The sequence below is a fragment of the Oncorhynchus clarkii genome, chromosome 3 (genome assembly GCF_045791955.1).
Source record: "Oncorhynchus clarkii lewisi isolate Uvic-CL-2024 chromosome 3, UVic_Ocla_1.0, whole genome shotgun sequence".
In the NCBI taxonomy this organism is placed as follows: domain Eukaryota; kingdom Metazoa; phylum Chordata; class Actinopteri; order Salmoniformes; family Salmonidae; genus Oncorhynchus; species Oncorhynchus clarkii.
In genome coordinates, this window is record NC_092149.1 from 53,024,380 (window position 1) to 53,044,347 (window position 19,968).

Below are 19,968 nucleotides of genomic sequence, written 5' to 3' on the forward strand. Positions count from 1 at the left end.
CAGAAATAATTGAAAGCAAACACACATCAAAGCAGATTCTGCCCCAGTTTATTGCCTCCTCATACTTTACACATGGCAGGAATTTGTGTTTTGGAAATATCCAGAAAGCTATGCATTCAGGATAAACATTCAACAAAACAATGAAAACAGTAACCAAGGGGAAAAGTCATAAGCATACAATTTCTAAGGCAAACCCTCATATCATTTTCTTTGATAACTCCCTGAACTATCAAATCACAGTAGCCAGGGTAACACATACCTGTGACATTGACAAAGTGATACGTGAATTTACCAACAATCTTAATGCCATGTGTACTTATTCATCTATTTTCCAGCAGCAGAGCAAAATCACAAAAAAAACACCACCTGTCTTCTGTATGTCAGATCTAACGTGAGCATGTGTGCCAACAGGTGCACTGTAGTGAGAAAGTCCCACAGGAACCAGGGAAACACCAGAGGATCCCAGGGGAGAGGAAGTGTGAAGAAGTTCATTATCATCTTTAGTTTGATCCATTCCGGTTAGTAACCGAAAGGTCGCTGGTTCGAATACCCAAGCTGACAAGGTGAAAAGTCTGTTGATGTGCCCTTGAGCAAGGCACTTAAGCCTAATTTGTTCCATGAGTGACTTACTACTATGGTTGACCCTGTAAAACAATACATTTGACTGCACCTATCCAGGGTATGTGACAATAATTGTGTAATTACGTTGTTACTGACGGAAGCAAATGCAGTGTCTGACACATTAAGAGCTCATCTAGGAGCACAGATCAAGGACAACTGTGAAATGTTTGCACATCATATTCAACTAGTCATCTTCCTCTCTCAGCACTCTTCCTGCTAAACCCGTTTTTTCAGAGTCAGTGAGTAAGCATGGAAATATCTAGGGCACATAAGTAATGGAATCTTTTCTCTAGGATCCCTTTTTTTTATGCAAGCCTATTATCCATTTGATTCAACATTTACTGATTGCATAATTCAATTAAATGACAATGACTATGATTCATTTAATTGCAATTGGCAACTTGTTAAAATAAAGAAAAAGGCATCTGAAACCCCCAATATCATTGCGCATTTAACGGTCTTCGCAATAAAACATATAAAAGTCACATACAGTTTGAACATGTGTAATTTTCAGTGAAAATAAGGCTGATTTATTAAGTCCAACTACCAAAAGTACAGGGAGCATCACACATTTATTTTGATCCTTACTATTTGCCAACAATTCTTGTAGCTACCATGTTATACAGTGATTCTTCATCCTCTGAGCTTTAACCACAAATTGAGCATGTTCAGCATAGTCAGAGGCAGGTAACTGGATACCCAGCTCACTCCACTTGATGTTCTTCTTCTTCTCATCACACGTCAGCAGGAAGTACCTCAATTCCACTGTAGAGCATTATTGAACCCCATCTCTGCAGGAAGAAATCAATGAGAGTGGACAACTGACATTAGCTTTGTAACATGCACTTACAGTAGATATGGATTTAAATGTTTGAATATCTTTTCAGTTTTTTTTTTAAAGGTTGCCTTATTGCCTGGGGCAAGTGAACTGAGCAGACGCGCAAGACGAGCCTCCTCGGAGGTTGCCCCATTGTGCAGGTAAAACAACCAAACAGAAAGAATTCCAGTAGCCTAAAACGGATCATTTTGGTTCCTCCCAATTGTCCCAAGACAGACAATTTATGGCAGTCGGGCAAGTTCAGCATCCTCTGAGTTTTTTTTCCTTCCAGATAACAACAAAAATACTAAGAATTCTGATCTTTCTGATTCATCCCCTATGTGTAGGTGAAAAGCAGGAAATATACACTGAGAGTACAAATCATTAGGAACACCTTCTCTTTCCATGATCAGGTGAATCCAGGTGAAAGTTATGATCCCTTATTGATGTCACTTGCTAAATCCACTTCAATCAGTGTAGATGAAGGGGAGGAGACAGGTTAAATAAGTATTTAAGTGCCTTTGAATGGGGTATAGTAGTAGGTGCCAGGCACACCGGTTTAAGTGTGTCAACAACTGCAATGCTGCTGGGTTTTTCACACAACAGTTTCCTGTGTGTATCAAGAATGGTCCACCACCCAAAGGACATCCAGCCAACTTGACACAACTGTGAGAAGCATTTGAGTCAACATTGGCCAGCATCCCTGTTGAACGATTGACACCTTGTAGAGTCCATGCCCTGACGAATTGAGTCTGTCTGATGGCAAAAGGGTGTGCAACTTAATATTAGAAATGTGTTTGTAATGTTTTCTACAGTCAGCCTATGGCTTTCCTGCTTGTAAAAAGTTAATTTACATTTTCAGGCAAGTGATCATAATCTTCAGGCAACAAAACGTACTCCTGATTTGCTAGATGAGCAAGTGCCTTTCAGACTTTAATGTCAAATGTTGTCTATTATAGGTCAACACCAACATCTTTCTCTCTTTACAGAATTAGGACAGGGAATAGGCCTACCTGTCCACAGTTTGCATGCTATGAAACGGTCTTGTAGTCCGTTAGCCTCTCAGTAAGTGATGGGTTTTCTATTTGATTTCTCTTTCGCCGGGAACTATTCATTCAAACATTGTTTCAGTAATAACTTAATCTTTCGTTGAGGGTCTGGATTCTGTATCGAGGTATGCATTGTAAATTAAAATATTGGGTTTTGGGGTATATATTTCAATTTTCTAACGCTATAACATGTGTGCATGACAAAAAATATTTACCAACAACTGTGTACTAAATATTAGGCTTGCACATGTTGGGTTACTTTGACAAGAGGACAGTGTTTGCAGCAGAACATACTTAAATTGGTGTTTCACATTGACTGGTTTATTGCAGCTTCCACAGCTGAGCTTCACTTTGGACGGGGTCTCCTATTTCATGCCTTTCCGCTTTTCCATGGTTGTTCGCACTCTTTCATCCATGATCGCCTGAATGTGAAATTCCTTTATCTAGCAACAAACAATTGAAACACAATTAGTATTTACATTTTTTACATTACGGATGTGGACTCAACTAGGTTCGAGAAGTCAATCAAATCTTAAAATGATTTTACTCAATTGCAGGAAAACAATTCATTTAATATCAAGCTGGAAGTTACGATTTGAGAGTGGAGGCATATCCTTTTATCATATTCCTCTTGATCTAATTTCTTGACTTCATCGGTGGCTTTGCTCATTATCTTCTCATGGTACTCACTGACACTCTCGCTCAGCAACCCCAGAACCCTCTCCCCCGCCACTAAAGTGTAACTACTGTCCTCGCCTCTGCCTCGGGCCTAAGACATAAAAACAGTAAACATGCTCTCATTAAACCATGGCAACGGGAGCTTGAAGTGATGCTAAAAGTATGATGATGCAGATTGAGTTATACATTGTCTGCTAACCGTTATACCGTGAATACATTGTCTGCTAACCGTTATACCGTGAATACATTGTCTGCTAACCGTTATACCGTGAATACATTGTCTGCTAACCGTTATACCGTGAATACATTGTCTGCTAACCGTTATACCGTGAATACATTGTCTGCTAACCGTTATACCGTGAATACATTGTCTGCTAACCGTTATACCGTGAATACATTGTCTGCTAACCGTTATACCGTGAATACATTGTCTGCTAACCGTTATACCGTGAATACATTGTCTGCTAACCGTTATACCGTGAATACATTGTCTGCTAACCGTTATACCGTGAATACATTGTCTGCTAACCGTTATACCGTGAATACATTGTCTGCTAACCGTTATACCGTGAATACATTGTCTGCTAACCGTTATACCGTGAATACATTGTCTGCTAACCGTTATACCGTGAATACATTGTCTGCTAACCGTTATACCGTGAATACATTGTCTGCTAACCGTTATACCGTGAATACATTGTCTGCTAACCGTTATACCGTGAATACATTGTCTGCTAACCGTTATACCGTGAATACATTGTCTGCTAACCGTTATACCGTGAATACATTGTCTGCTAACCGTTATACCGTGAATACATTGTCTGCTAACCGTTATACCGTGAATACATTGTCTGCTAACCGTTATACCGTGAATACATTGTCTGCTAACCGTTATACCGTGAATACATTGTCTGCTAACCGTTATACATTATACACCATTACACTGCTAATGCATTATACTATTTATTTATCTCATGTGGCGCATACCAAAGAGTTAGCGGACAATAGAGAATCTTAGTTCATAGTTCTTAGTTAATAATGACACCTTGGATATTGACTAATAATAACCTGTTTTTTGGCAAAGCCAGTTAACCTTTTAAATCACTGACCAGAATCATAGTGATCTCATTGGTCACAAGCTATCGTATCAAAATGTTACATGCTGCTATGTCCAGACCGTCTTCAGCCACTGTTGTTGCAATCTCCGTGTTCCAAAACTTCCCTTTGTTCTGCCTGATAGACACAAATGTGGGCAAAATAAAATACAGTGCATTTGGAAAGTATTCAGAGCCCTTCACTTTTTCCACATTTTGTTGCGTTACAGCCTCATCGTAAAATTTATGAAATATTTGTATATATATAAATAGATACTGTGCAGCGAGCTTGAGAGGATCTGCAGAGAAAAATGGGAGAAACTCCCCAAATATAGGTGTGCCAAGACTCGAGGCTGTAATCGCTGCCAAAGGTGCATCAACAAAGTACAAAGTAAAGGGTCTGAATACTTATGTAAATGTGATATTTCTGTTTTTGCTTTGTCATTATGGGGTATTGTGTGTAGATTGATGAGGGGAAGAAACAATATAATCAATTTCAAAATAAGGCTGTAACATGACAAAATATGGAAAAAGTCAAGGGGTTTGAATACTCTCCGAATACACTGTATATTAAATGATTGAATACAATGTACCTAAGCACAACTTTACAGACCACAGGATGTGTGACATCATTAATTAATTAGTCAAACAAAGATGAACCACTTTGATCGAATACTACAATCATCAATTTAAGTACATTTTCACACATTCAATGTTTTCAAAGTAGTTTTGATCATATCATCTATTTAAGTAAACAGCAGACTTGGCTGGCAGCCAGTCTTTGTAAAATTGGAAACAGTACACTCACAGCAGTCATTGGTTTCACTTTACTCTGGTCTCCTCCAATCACATGGCAAGCTTTTACTCAGACTTCCTCAAACTTTGAGTTCTCCTGAACCAATTGAGCTAATGCAATGGCACTGCAATGGGTCTTGGTGAACATGATCCCCCTCTCCTTCTCTCTAAATGTAAATTCTTGCAGGATCTTGGTTCTCAACTTAGAAAGGCTATTATATTCATACTGGGGAAGCTTAGCCAATTCCTGAACATTCTCTTTGCTATCTGCAAGAAAGTATATTTGGAAGAAAGCCATGCAAAATAGTTAAACTCCCAGACATCAATGTAGGGCTACTTTACAGACTAAAAACACTAGATATACAGTATGCTACCTTTAAAAAGTGTGAAGAGGAATCTCTCTGTGTCGGTCTTAATGATGGCCACCTCGCCCTCAGGGGCCACTTTCTTCTTCAGCTCCTCGTAAAAGTATTTGTCCCGGCTCAGGTACAAGGCCTAGTTGTACTGCCGTAGATGCTCAGCACAAACATTCACCTTCTGATTCTCCTCTTTTGCAGCTGTAGGAAAACATTGATAATTGCTTTGGAATGTACATTTGGGGTATAACAGGGTGTCATGACACTTGGTATGAAAAATGGTTGAAAAATAATCTTATCGGTAGCCTTCAAGTACAGTAGAACATGAAAATAACCGTGTTATCTCATCATTTTGTTATTTCCGGACCACCCACTGCTCTGGGTGCCTAGGTCGCAGGTAGGGTTTCAGTATATGCATCTCTTAATTCATTGTCTCTCTCTACTGGAAATAACAAGAGTACCTATTTTCTCTGTTCAGGAGTGGCAATGTTTTAGTGTTGTTCTTTTTTGTTTTCCTCAAGGTTTACTGTCATAATTTTTTATGAGTCCAAGTTTGCACAGATCTACAAAAGACAAAACATGAGTTGAATGAATGAGCAAAAACATCCAAACTAATATGACAAGGTTTCACATTTATCAGAAACCATCTAACTCTGTAATAAAGATGAGCAATTCAATACTTCCAAAGTAGTGTTCCATTAATTCAGTCACATAGATTAGTGATAAAATAAAACAACAATAACTTTTTCATCATCGGTTCAGTGTGACCTGTAGAGAGTTAAAATAAAAAGCTGTTTCCAACATTTTCCTGTGTGGTGAAAGTATGAGAGGCATGGTAAGATTTATGGCTGCCTGGAGTGCGGGGGCCATGTGGAACATTGGAAACAGCTTGGCTGAGCAGGGGTTTGCACTGAGCAGTGTACTAACTGAATGAGGGAGGGACTGAGGGAGGGTGGGGAACTGCTTGACTGGGAGGGAGGAAATTGTTCAATGAACAGAGGGAGGGCAAGAATGAGAATGATGAGGGTGTGTGTGTGTCTAGAGAGAGAGAAAGAGATAATAGATGTAGCTTAGTAATGCATGTTATTTACTTGTAGAATGTGCTCCTCGGCTTCTTCCATTTTATTGGCTCCCCCAACGCCGGGTGAGACGGCCAAGCCCAGGGTCTGTGGGGGGGGGGGGGGGGGGGGGGGGGGGGGCACTGTATCCTTCTGCTCTTTCCTTAATGTGGCGTTTTTGTGCTTCTGCTTCAGGTAATGGATCAGAATGTGGTTGTACAATCTTAGAAAAAAAGGTGCTAAGTAGAACCATATAGGGTTCTTCGGTTTGTCCCCATTGGGGAACCCTATTTGGTGCTAGGTAGAAGCCTTTGCAGAGGGTTCTCCCTAGAACCCTTCATGTAGGGTTATTCATAGAAACCCCTGTATATGGTTCTAACTAGAACACTCTATGAAGGGTTCTGCCTAGGACCCTCTATGAATGGCTCTACCAATAACAACTTTACAATTTTAAAGTTATTCCTAGAATCCTCTATGAAGGGTTCTACCAATAACAACTTTATAATTTTAAGGTTTTTCCTAGAATCCTCTATGAAGGGTTCTACCAATAACAACGTTATAATTTTAAGGTTTTTCCTAGAATCCTCTATGAAGGGTTCTACCAATAACAACTTTAGAATTTTAAGGTTTTTCCTAGAACCCTGTGCAATTGTTGTTTTGTAAACCAATCGGTCATGCGATTCATTCTTGTTTTTTTTTTCTACGAAGGGTTCTTCCGAGAACCCTTTTTTTTAGTGTTTCTCCTAGAACTAATGGTTCCACCAGCCTTATTAGCCTTTACAATTTAATTATATATGACAATACATTACATACATTGCCTTCAGAATGTATTCACACCCCTTGACTTATTCCACATTTTGCTGTGTTACAAGGTGGGATTAAAATGGCTAAAATTATTATTATTTAAAAAAATTGTCAACGATCTACACAAAATAATCTGTAATGTCAAAGTGAAAAAAAACATTTTTTTTAACAATTGTTATAATTTACGAAAAATAAAACACTTTTTGTATATATCTTGATTCCATAAGTATTCAGCTCCCTGAAGCAATACATTTTAGAATTTCCTTTGTCAGCGATTACAGCTGTGAGTTTTTCTGCGTAAGTCTCTAAGGGCTTTGGACACCTGGATTGTACAATATTTCCACAATATTCTTTAAAAAGTTCTTCAAGCTTTGTCAAGTTGGTTGTTGATCATTGCTAGACAGCCATTTTCAAGTCTTGCCATTGATTTTTTTAAAGGTGATTTAAGTCAAAACTGGAACTAGCCCACTCAGGAACAATCAATGTCGTCTTCGAAAGCAACTCCAGTGTATATTTGGCCTTGTACTTTTGGTTATTGTCCTACTGAAGGGTTCATTTTTCTCCCGTGTCTTTTGGAAAGCAATCTGAACCACCTTTTCCTCTAGGATTGTCAGCGATTGGGTGCAGAGAGAAAGCGGAGTCAGGCGCAGGTATAGAGTAATCTAACTGAGTTTACTCAAAGAATAAAGCAAAATTCCAAATAGGAATATACAACACAACTCTAACACAAACACAACCACTAACGACATGAACAATCACGGACAGAACAGAAATGTATGTCAGATGGTTAAATAGGGAATGTAATGAGGGAATGTAAAACAGGTGTGTGTGTAATCAGACAAAACAAAACGAAACAGAAAAATGGATCGGTAGTGACTAGACGTCGACCGCTGAACACCACCCGAATAAAGGGGAAGGGCCGACTTCGGTGGAAGTCGTGACAAGGATTTTTCCTGAGCTTAGCTCTATTCCATTTATTTTTTATACACAAACCTCCTGTCCTTGCCAATGACAAGCATACCCATAGCATGATGCAGCCACCACCATGCTTAAAAACATGAAGAGTTATTTAGAGGATTACACATCATGCTTTTGTTGGGTTTACCTTCCTGTGTTATATACAGTTGAAGTCGTAAGCAATGCACCCCCACATCATGATGCTGCCACCCCCGTGCTTCACGGTTGGGATGGTGTTCTTCGGCTTGCAAGCATCCCCCTTTTTCCTCCAAATATAATGATGGTCATTATGGCCAAACAGTTCTATTTTTGTTTCATCAGACCAGAGGACATTTCTCCAAAAAGTACAATCTTTGTTCCCATGTGCAGTTGCAAACCATAGTCTGTCTTTTTTATGGCTGTTTTGGAGCTGTGGCTTCTTCCTTGCTCAGCGGCCTTTCAAGGTTATATCGATATAGGACTCGTTATACTGTGGATATAGATACTTTTGTACCTGTTTCCTCCAGCATCTTCACAAGGTTCTTTGTTGTTGTTCTGGGATTGATTTGCACTTTTCGCACCAAAGTACGTTCATCTCTAGGAGACAAAACGTGTCTCCTTCCTGAGCGGTATGATGGCTGCGTGGTCCCATGCTGTTTATACTTGCGTACTATTGTTTGTACAGATGAACATGGTACCTTGAGGTGTTTGGAAATTGCTCCCAAGGATGAACCAGATTTGTGGAGGTCTACAATTTGTGGAGGTCTTGGCTGATTTATTTAGATTTTCCCATGATGTCAAGCAATGAGGCACTGAGTTTGAAGGTAGGCCTTGAAATACATCCACATGTACACCTCCGATTGCCAAAAATGATGTCAATTAGCTTATCAGATGCTTCTAAAGCCATGACATCATTTTCTGGAATTTTCCAAGCTGTTTAAAGGCACAGTCAATTTATGTAAACTTCTGACCCACTGGAGTTGTGACACAGTGAATTATAAGTGAAATAATCTGTCTGTTAACATTTGTTGGAAAATGACTTGTGTCATGCACAAAGTAGATGTTCTAACCGACTTGCCAAAACTATAGTTTGTTAACAAGTCATTTGTGGAGTGGTTTTAACGAGTTTTAATGACTCCAATCTAAGTGTATGTAAACTTCCAACTTCAACTGTATATACACGTGTTCGTTTTGGGCTTCGTCTACGTCATTGTCATGACTTACTTTATTTTGGGTGGAGAAATAAAAAAAACGATCACGTATTCCTGCGCCTGTCTCCTATCATTATACAGCATGGCAGAGTGATGTGTTGTATTTGCCCCAAACATAAACCTTTGTATTCAGGACATAAAGTTAATTTCTTTGCCATATTTTTGTACTTCAGTGCCTTATTGCAAACAGGATGAATGTTTAGGACTTTGTACAGGCTTCTTTATTTTCACTCATTCACTGTCATTTAGGTTCGTATTGTGGAGTAACTTTAATTTTCCTGATCCATCCTTAGTTTTTCACAACCATTCAACTCTATAACTGTTTTAAAGTCACCATTGGCGTCATGATGAAATCCCTGAGCGGTTTCCTTCCTCTCCGGCAACTGAGTTAGGAAGGACGCCTGTATCTCTGTAATGACTGGGTGTATTGATACACCATTGACACACTAATTAATAACTTCACCATGCTCAAAGAGATATTCAATGTCTGCTTTTTATTATTTTACCCATCTACCAATAGGTGCCTTTCTTTGCAAGGCATTGGAAAACCTAACAGATAATTGTATGTATGGGGTACAGAGAGGAAGTTCTCATTTAAAAAATCATGTTGTACACTATTATTCCACATGGAGTGAGTGCTTGCAACATATTATGTGACTTGTTAAGAACATTTTTACTATTGAATATATTTAGGCTTGCCATAACAACAAATACGTATTGACTGAAGACATTTCAGCTTTTCGTTTTTAATTAATTTGTAAAAATGTCTAAAAACCTAATTCCACTTTGACGTTATGGGGCATTGTGTGTAGGCCAGTGACCAACATTCTCAATGTAATCTGTTTTAAATTCAGCCTGTAACACAACAACATGTGATAAAAGTCAAGTAGTGTGAATACTTTCTGACAGCACTGTATATCATAAAACCTTTCTTTGACGGTCAAGTTTTACCCTAACACAGTAGTGTTAGGAAACTCCTGGTTTACAAGCCACATCAGGCCTGAAAGTCACATTATGTTGGCTTGCAAAGTGATGTTTAATTCATATAGGAATCAAGAGTTAGGATATCCAACAAGTGGAATTTTTTATCACCCTCAACCTACATTCAGAATGACTGCAAGGGTAGGGATGATTGGATGCTGAGACTACCCCAATCATCTAAACTGGAACAACCATCTCAGTAACGGGTGCAATAAGTCCAACTACTAACAGAGTGGATGAGTTTAGAAAAATCTATGCTATTTATCTTTGTGTAGCATGAGATTAATAAATCATTTCAAAAACACAGATATTAAAACCAACAATTATGAAAATTACCCTGCAATAGAGCATGCTAGGAAATACAATATACGTTTCTATATAGAATCCTTCTTGCCTTCTAAAGAAGCCCTCTTGCCTTCCAAAAAATCATGAAAGAACCCTTTCTTCCATCAACAGTTCTTATGAAGTTAAAGGTTATAGTAGAACACTTTGCCTTGCAAATAACCTTTGTCTTCCAAAAAGGGGTTCTTCAGATCAAAACCATTCTTGGTAGAACCCGATCCCTCTTCAAAGAACCCTTTTGGAACCTTTTTTTCTACTGGTGTAGACCCATCCCTTTTTGTGTGCGATGGCAATCAGTGACACATCTACACAACAGAAATACGGAGCAAAACACAAGTCAACAATCAAGTCAACAGAAAGACAATGAAATGTATCGGTTTAACGTAAGAATATGTGTCATATGATGGATACACTGCAGGTCACAGCTGGTGTACACTTCAAATCATCAACATCCCTGCTATTACTCATTCAACAGTCTAAAACCGCCTGACCCTCATAGATTGTAGAAAAGCATCTGCTGAGGCCAGCTTGGTCTGCTGATCACTTTCTCTCCTCTAATGTCTGATTTTCCCATTACATTGTACCGTAGGTCTGGTTACATTGCTGTCGGCTTCCTAGGAACAGCTTTACTACCGGTATTCAACCTCTCCTTTGTTTTCTCTCCCATAATGCTAGTGCTGTAAATATACAAGTGGCTTATTGACACCCACAAATGTCAGTCTTCCTCCCTGCCTCTGTCTGAGGTACTCCCACACTAACCACCACTTTTCTAGGAAGTCTACGATGCAGTTTCAACCACACCGCATGACTGCTGTGGCGCTAGAGGCCATTTATCAGAAGGGGGGTTAAATGTGCATTTCACAGCAACGAGAGATGTGTGATGAGGTATGAACATTCATAAATACAACTTTAAACAGGAGTGCTACAAATCACTTCCCCGGAGGGGCATAGGAGCCTGGAGTAGAACATTCAGTCTGATGCAGTGACAGAGGCTCTCTTGAGAATTTGATAAGGCACACACTGATGGCTTGAACAGACGTGTGGCCTGGAAAGCAGCAGAAAAAATGGAATCCTCTCAGGCGTTTCAACAAACAGCATATGTTACACTGAGGGATATTCCACCTTGGACTGGCGAGTGCCAGCAAGAGCAAACAGGAGAGCCAGAAGCAACTGACTGACAAAAACCTGTCAGATGAATTCTCAGAGGAAACACACTCCTGTTTACTTTCGATTCCAAAATTCAAATCCCTGGTAACTTCCACAGCTGTGGGCAGCAAACTAACTTTGGGGTAAGGCAAAGCATTGGCTGAGAAAAAACAGACGGTCAAAGATTTGCATGAACGTGAACAGCTACCTGTAGATTTGTTAATTACCATTACTACCATCATCATTCACATTGTCGTAATCAAGAAATGTCAAACCTGAAAGTTGAATCCCGTCATCATCTCCACCGTGAGGCCTTTTCAAGTAGTTCTCCAGAATCTGGGCCGTACAGATGATGATAGCATTTGTCTGGTCAATCTCTATGAAGGAGATTTTGAGCTAGGAGTCCCCACTGACCCTCTCCACATTGTATTTGTGTTTCAGGAACTTCCAGAACTCTGTGAAGTAGTGCTGCTCCACCAGGGGCACCTGAAGGAGAACACATTATTAAAAAGATGAAAGATGTGAGGGTCTGCCTCTAAAAACAATGATATACTGGATTTCTCACTGTCGTGTTTGAAAATGCCACTATTTATCAACAGAGTTAATCAATAGACTCGACTGGTGACACAAAAGCGGTTCACTTTGTTTGAGGGGGGGTTTCAAGTAGGTTGATTGGTTTTCAGTTTGTGGAGGTACTTGGATGGGGAAACACTCCCTTTCCTCGCAGAAACAGCACTAGGAAAGTAATTTTTTAAATCTCTACTTTAATGAAGATGCATATCACATGGTGGGTTTTATTGAATGATATTCCTCAAATTGGTCACATGGATTGGGATGTATTTTGGGATACACATCATTTATACGCAACACTTTCTAAAGAGAAGAAAATAGGTTTTATCATCCCATGTGAAACCCGCTAGATGTCATATGACAAGGGTTTTTTTCAGATATAGAAAGTCTGTGCCAAGCTGAAATGTTGTAGTGGGGTATTTTCATACTTTTTAACATAAACTTTGTGAAGAGTAGAGAGACACAAATTATGTCTTGCCCAGTACTATACTGAGCTAGCAGTTATTTGTGATCCATATAGCTTTGCTACAATACACAAGCATACAGACACAGATTGTTTGCATAAGACATTTTATGGAAAACTGGAGTTAGTACCTTCTTAACCAGGACAATATAAACGGCAACTCTGGTTTTACCACTTCCTTTGAGAGGCATATGATGATGTTTTTTCCCTCCAAGGCGGGCCATGGCCATCTGATAATTTTGAAGAACAATGTCATCTTTTCTAGAGCCTCAAGCAGCAGGAAAGCACTCTAAAGTACAGCAGAGTAGAGAGGTTCATAACAAAACTGCTGCCCACGTCAGCACCCTACAATTAGGGCCTACGGTTACAACATTCCCAGCAAGTCAAGGCTTGGTTTGTCATTGTATGGGGTTTGGTGTTACGCTGAACTGTGTCCTTCTCAACCCTGCTGTTAAAACAACATCATACTGTATAGACATGGAACACTTTTAAATCTCCCTACTGTCTCCCAGACATTGTATGTTAGTGGTCTCTGTCTTGCCTGAAGGGACACTATTAAATTGGACTCATGCAACACAAAACTATGGAGATGGAGAGATAAGATCCTAAACTCAATAGGAAATAGACATTGAACTTTGTGGACTCCTTTTCTTTTATTAGCAATTCCCTGACCTCTGACTTATTAGAGAGGAAATGCCTCCATTATCCATGGTTAATGCCATGTCAATAAGATACGAATCCCACACAGACTGGTTTTCTGTCTACTACGTCAATATATTATGAAGCATTTCCAATATACTATTTTAGCAGAGCAACACACATGCCACTGGTTCATGGAAACACAACATCACCTCAGATGTATTGGATCTGCTCACATCAAGCATTGTGCCCAACTTCCAGAGTAGCTATGCAGTATAACATTTATTTTTTCTTGTGGGGATTCACGATCTTGATAGCAGAGTAATGTAAGCAAGATTGACAGTAAGTCGAAATCAAGGCAGTACAACACTATGGTGTCATCAGAGGCTGGTTTGAGTGACAGGAGCTATCAGCATCAATGTGTCAGGCTTCACCTGTCCTTGTCCTCCTGTTAGCTCACCTGCCACATCACATTGACGTCCCATGACTCATCATCACTCCACATCATCATTATGATGTCATATACCCCTTCTGGTGGATTCATGCCATAAATATCAATTGGAGGATTTATAAAGTGAACCAATCAGTCATCACTATTACGTGAGGTGAGCAGAGTAAACGTTGCCTCTGAAAGGGCATACACTTACTCATAATTAAATTCAAGTGTTAGCGTGTGAAAGATTATGATCTCAAGACATCATTAACATAAATACAAATCTCTTTCTGACAACAAAAAGAAAGGAGAGGCTTCCTGGAAAACCGAGACCTACACTCTATACACAAAAGTATGTGGACACCCCTTCAAATTAGCGTATTCGGCTATTTTAGCCACACACGTTTCTGACAGATGTATAAATTGAGCACACAGGCATGCAATCTCAATACACAAACATTGGCTGTAGAATGGCCTTACTGAAAAGCTCAGTGACTTTCAACGTGGCACCCACCGTCATAGGATGCCACCTTTCCAACAAGTCAGTTCATCAAATGTCTGCCCTGCTAGAGCTGTCCCTGTCAACTGTGGGTGCTGTTATTGTAAAGTTGAAAATGTCTAGGAGCAACAACGGCTCAGTCCGCAAAGTGGTAGGCCACATAAGCTCACAGAATGAGATTGATGAGTGCTGAAGCACGCAGAGCGTAAAAATCCTCTGTCTTCGGATGTAACACTCACTTCCTAGTTCCAAACAGTCTCTGGAAGCAAAGTAGCACATTCACTGTTAGTTGGGAGCTTCATGAAATGGATGTCCATGGCGGAGCAGCCGAACCCAAGCAATGCGGTGTAAAGCGGTGTAAAGCTCTCCGACTCTGGAGCAGTGGAAACACGTTCTCTGGAGTGATGAATCACGCTTCACCATCTGGCAGTCCAACGGACAAATCTGGGTTGCCAGGAGAACACTACCTGCCCCAATGCATAGTGCCGACTGTAAAGTTTGGTGGAGGAGGAATGATGGTCTGGGGCTGTTTTTCATGGTTCGGGCTAGGTCCCTTAGTCCCAGTGAAGGGATATCTTAACACTACAGCATACAATTACATTCTAGACGATTCTGTGCTTCCAACTTTGTGGCAACAGTTTGGGGAAGGCCCTTTCCTGTTTCAGCATGACAATGCCCCCCCCCCCCCCCCCGCCCCCATGCACAAAGTGAGGTCCATACAGGTCCATAAAATGGTTTGTCAAGATCGGTGTGGAAGAACTTGACTGGCCTGCACAGAGCCCTGACCTCACCCCATTGAACACCTTTAGGATGGATTGGAACGTCGACTGTAAGCCAGGCCTAATCGCCCAACATCAGTGCCTTACCTCACTAATGCTCTTGTGGCTGAATGGAAGCAAGTCCCCACAGAAATGTTCCAACATCTAGTGGAAAGCCTTCCCAGAAGTTTAGAGGCCGTTATTGCAGCAAAGGGAGGACCAACTCCATATTAATGCCCATGATTTTGGTATAAGATGTTTGACGAGCAGTCCACATACTTTTGGTCAAGTAGTTTTTGTATGTACACAAAGCTATGACATGTAATTTAATTCAACAAATGTGATGATGAAACTGAAATTAAACGCTATTTGACCTGATGCTTGCAGAGTTGTGTTGGGACTTTATTTGACTAAATGCAGTTATGAGGAGGAAGCACACATTTTTTGTTTGGTAAAATGCTATTTCACTAATGAATCATAACCATGCAACAACATCCAACCCTTTCTTTAGACCTTTTATGGAGTCTAAATAGCATGTGGTTGCAATTTGGAGCTTTGGCTATGTTCCGTCCTGTTTAACCTCTGTGTGGTTTGTCCATGATACACATGGAACATATTCTCTGAGCCAAATAGGACAGGCTCTAGGAACTCTTCCATTCAAACTTCTCTCTGATTCCATTTTCCTCTTACCCAAACTATGGATTCTCCTCCAAATGGGAAATCAACTGCAAGTTCCTTTCATGCTATCTTATTCAAAACTCAAGTACAAGCAACAATAGTGAAATTGGGTTTTTATTTTCGTAACAAGGCTTACTTTCCGTTGGATTATGGTGATTAATTACAGACTGGACTCAGTTTATCATGCATCCTTGCGCTTTGTTACTAATGGGCTGGTCCTCGCTTTACATGCATAGTATATGTTTTCATAAACAAAGCCCTTCTGGGTAAACTCCCTCTCGACCTCTGTAGTTAACCTTTATTTAACTAGGCAAGTCAGTTAAGAACAAATTCTTATTTAGCCTGCTCTCCTTCATAACTAACAATATGGCGCCAACAGACATGGTAGCCCTGTTCTTAGCTCCTAGGCAACTTTGCTACAAGCATTTCCCTGCACATCTGAAAAATGTGTAAGCGACTCATACAATTTGATTTGACTTACCCGATGCAGTTTACTAGAAGGTTGCTAACTACTTATAGTCCTGCGGTCCACTACTGAGTTCGGCAAGACAGTCTTTTCCTATTGTGCACCAGAAGCATGGGACTGTCTGCAACGTATGCTTTAACTTGATGTACAAGTGCCCCTCTATTAGTTTATAACTCTGGTACAAAATTCTGTTCAGGAGAAGTGCAAATGTTTCCTTTAACCCCCCAAAATGCTTATTATAACTTTACTATAATTACATATTCATCGAATTATTTTAAGTGATCTGGTATAATACTTTTATATCAGCGAAACATCAGCTGTTGAGCTTTGATTGAAGGTCCTGACATGTAATTTGAATGTTTAAAATCCATAAAACAATGAAGAGAGCTTTCAAGTAATGTTAGGAGGACATGATGCAATATAGGACTGACATCACAGCATGTTCAGAAGAAACAAGAACAGTGAGTGAGTAACTTCCTGTTGACTTAAGGTAAACATACAAAAAGAATACCGCCCTGGGTTTCATTGCACATTTGGCTTTCATTTGAAGCCAGCTTGACAAGCTCCTCCTACATATTTCCAGCATTTCCTCACTCTTCCCATAAATTATTCAACCGATTCCACCAAAGTTTGTTTCGAGTTGAATGCTAACTGACACGATACAAGTGCTGCTAACTTAATCCAGAACTGCGGACTGTAGAATGAGGGATGGATTAGAACTCCCCTTAAAGTGCGACTTTTTGATGGTTCCCAACTTTGTATAAAGAGGAGTTCACTATGACTATATACAGTGCATTCAGAAAGTATTCAGACCCCTTCACCTTTTCCACATTTTGTTACGTAATAGCATTATTCTAAAATGTATTAAATTGTTGTTGTTTTTCGCATCAATCTACACACAATAATCCATAATGACAAAGATTATTTTTATTTTATTTGTTTAAATGTTGGTAAACTAGGGTCATTGTCCTGTTGGAAGGTGAACCTTTTGCCACCGTCTGAGTTCCTGAGTGCTCTGGAGCAGGTTTTCATCAAGGATCTCTCTGTACTTTGCTCCGTTCATCTGTCCCTCGATCCTGCCTAGTTTTCCAGTCCCGTCCGCTGAAAAACATCCCCACTGCATGATGCTAGTAACACCATGCTTCACCTTAGTGATGGTCAGGTTTCTTCCAGATGTGACGCTTGGCATTCAGGCCAAAGAGTTCAATCTTGGTTTCATCAGACCAGAGAATCTTGTTTCTCATGGTCTGATAGTCTCTAGGTACCTTTTGGCAAACTCCAAGCGGGCTGTCATGTGTCTTTTACTGAGGAGTGACTTCTGTCTGGCCCCTCTACCATAAAGGCCTGATTGGTGGAGTGATGCATAGATGGTTGTCTTTCTGGAAGGTTCTCCACAGAGGAATTCTAGAGCTCTGTCAGAGTGACCATCGGGTTCTAATAAATGTGCAAAAAGTTCCAAAAAACTGTTTTTGCTTTGTCTTTATTGGGTATAGTGTGAAGATGGCTGAGGATCATTATTTTTTTAAATCCATTTTAGTTATTCTGTAATGTAACAAAATGTGGAAAAAGTCAACCGATCTGAATACTTTTCGAATGCACTGTATCTGGTGTATTGATCATGTTTAAGCAATAAGACCCGAGGGGGTGTGGTATATGGCCAATACCACTGGCTAAGTGTTGTTATTATGCACGACACAACGCGGAGTGCCTGGATACAGCCCTTAGCCGTGGTATATAGGCCTTAGACCACTAACCAGACTGTACCACAACCAGCCCTGATTGGGAGTCCCATAGGGCGTTGCACAATTGGCCCAGCGTTGTCCGGTGTAGGCCGTAGGTTTGGCCAGTGTAGGCCGTCATTGTAAATAAGAATTTGTTCTTAACTGACTTGGCTAGTTAAATAAAAAATAAATAAAAACCTGAGGTACCTTACAGTGGCTTGCGAAAGTATTCACCCCCTTTGTTATTTTTCCTATTTTGTTGCCTTACAACCTGGAATTAAAATGTATTTTTAGGGAGTTTGTATCATTTCATTTACACAACATGCCTACCACTTTGAAGGTGCAACATATTTTTATTGTGAAACAAACAAGAAATAAGACAAAAAAAACAGAAAACTTGAGTGTGCATAACTATTCACCCCCCCCCCCCCCCCCAGGCTCAATACTTTGTAGCAATTACAGCTGCAAGCTTGGCACATCTAGCCTCTGGGATGTTTGCCCTTTTTTCAAGGCAAAACTGCTGCAGCTCCTTCAAGTTGGATGGGTACTGCTGGTGTACAGCAATCTTTAAGTCATACCACAGATTCTCAATTGGATTGAGGTCTGGGCTTTGACTAGATCATTCCAAGACATTTAAACGTTTCCCTTTAAACCACTCGATTGTTGCTTTAGCAGTATGCTTAGGGTCATTGTCCTGCTGGAAGGTGAACCTCCATCCCAGTCTCAAATCTTTGGAAGGCTGAAACAGGTTTCCCTCAAGAAAGTCCATGTATTTAGCGCCATCCATCATTCCTTCAATTCTGACCAGTTTCCCAGTCCCTGCCAATGAAAAACATTCCCACAGCATGATGCTGCCACCACCATGCTTCACTGTGGGGATGGTGTTCTCGGGGTGATGAGGGGTGTTGGGCTTGCGCCAGACATAGCGTTTTCCTTGATGGCCAAAAAGCTCAACTTTTGTCTCATCTGACCAGAGTACCTTCTTCCATATGTTTGGGGAGTCTCCCACGTGCCTTTTGGCGAACATCAAACGTGTTTGCTTATTTTTTTCTTTAAGCAATGTCTTTTTTCTGGCCACTCTCTCCTTCACGGTTATTTTTGGTCTCTTTGTTGACTCTCTGATTAATGCCCTCCTTGCCTGGTCTTTGAGTTTTGGTGGGCGTCCCTCTCTTGGCAGGTTTGTTGTGGTGCCATATTCTTTCAATTTTTTAATAATGGATTTAATGGTGCTCTGTGGGATGTTCAAACTTTTTGATATTTTTTTATAACCAAACCCCGATCTATACTTCTCCACAACTTTGTTCCTGACCTGTTTGGGGAGCTCCTTGGTCTTCATGGTGCCGCTTGCTTAGTGGTGCCCCTTGCTTACTGGTGTTGCAGACTCTGGGGCCTTTCAGAACAGGTGTAGATATACTGAGATCATGTGACAGATCATGTGACACTTAGATTGCACACAGGTGGACTTTATTTAACTAATTATGTGACTTCTGAAGGTAATTGTTTGCACCAGATCTTATTTAGGGGCTTCATAGCAAAGGGGGTGAATACATATGCACGCACCACTTTTCTGTTTTTAATTTTTTTTTTTTACATGTTACTTTTTTAAATTTCCCTTTACCAGTTTGGCCTATTTTGTGTATGTCCATTACATGAAATCCAAATAAAAATTTAATTACAGGTTGTAATGCAACAAAATACGAAAAACACCAAGGGGGATGAATACTTTTGCAAGGCACTGTATTGCTTTTATAAACCGGTTGCCAACACAATAAGGCAAGGAACTACACATCTAAATTGAAAATGTAGCTTTAATCAATACATTCCACCAGAAAAAGTAGTCCGGTAAAAGTCTT

The 19,968-nt window shown here is 40.1% G+C and overlaps 1 pseudogene; it reads right to left on the minus strand.

Moving 5' to 3' along the window:
* Positions 1-1,355: 1,355 nt before the first annotated feature.
* Positions 1,356-19,451, minus strand: LOC139385651 (interferon-induced helicase C domain-containing protein 1-like; annotated as a pseudogene).
* Positions 19,452-19,968: the final 517 nt, after the last annotated feature.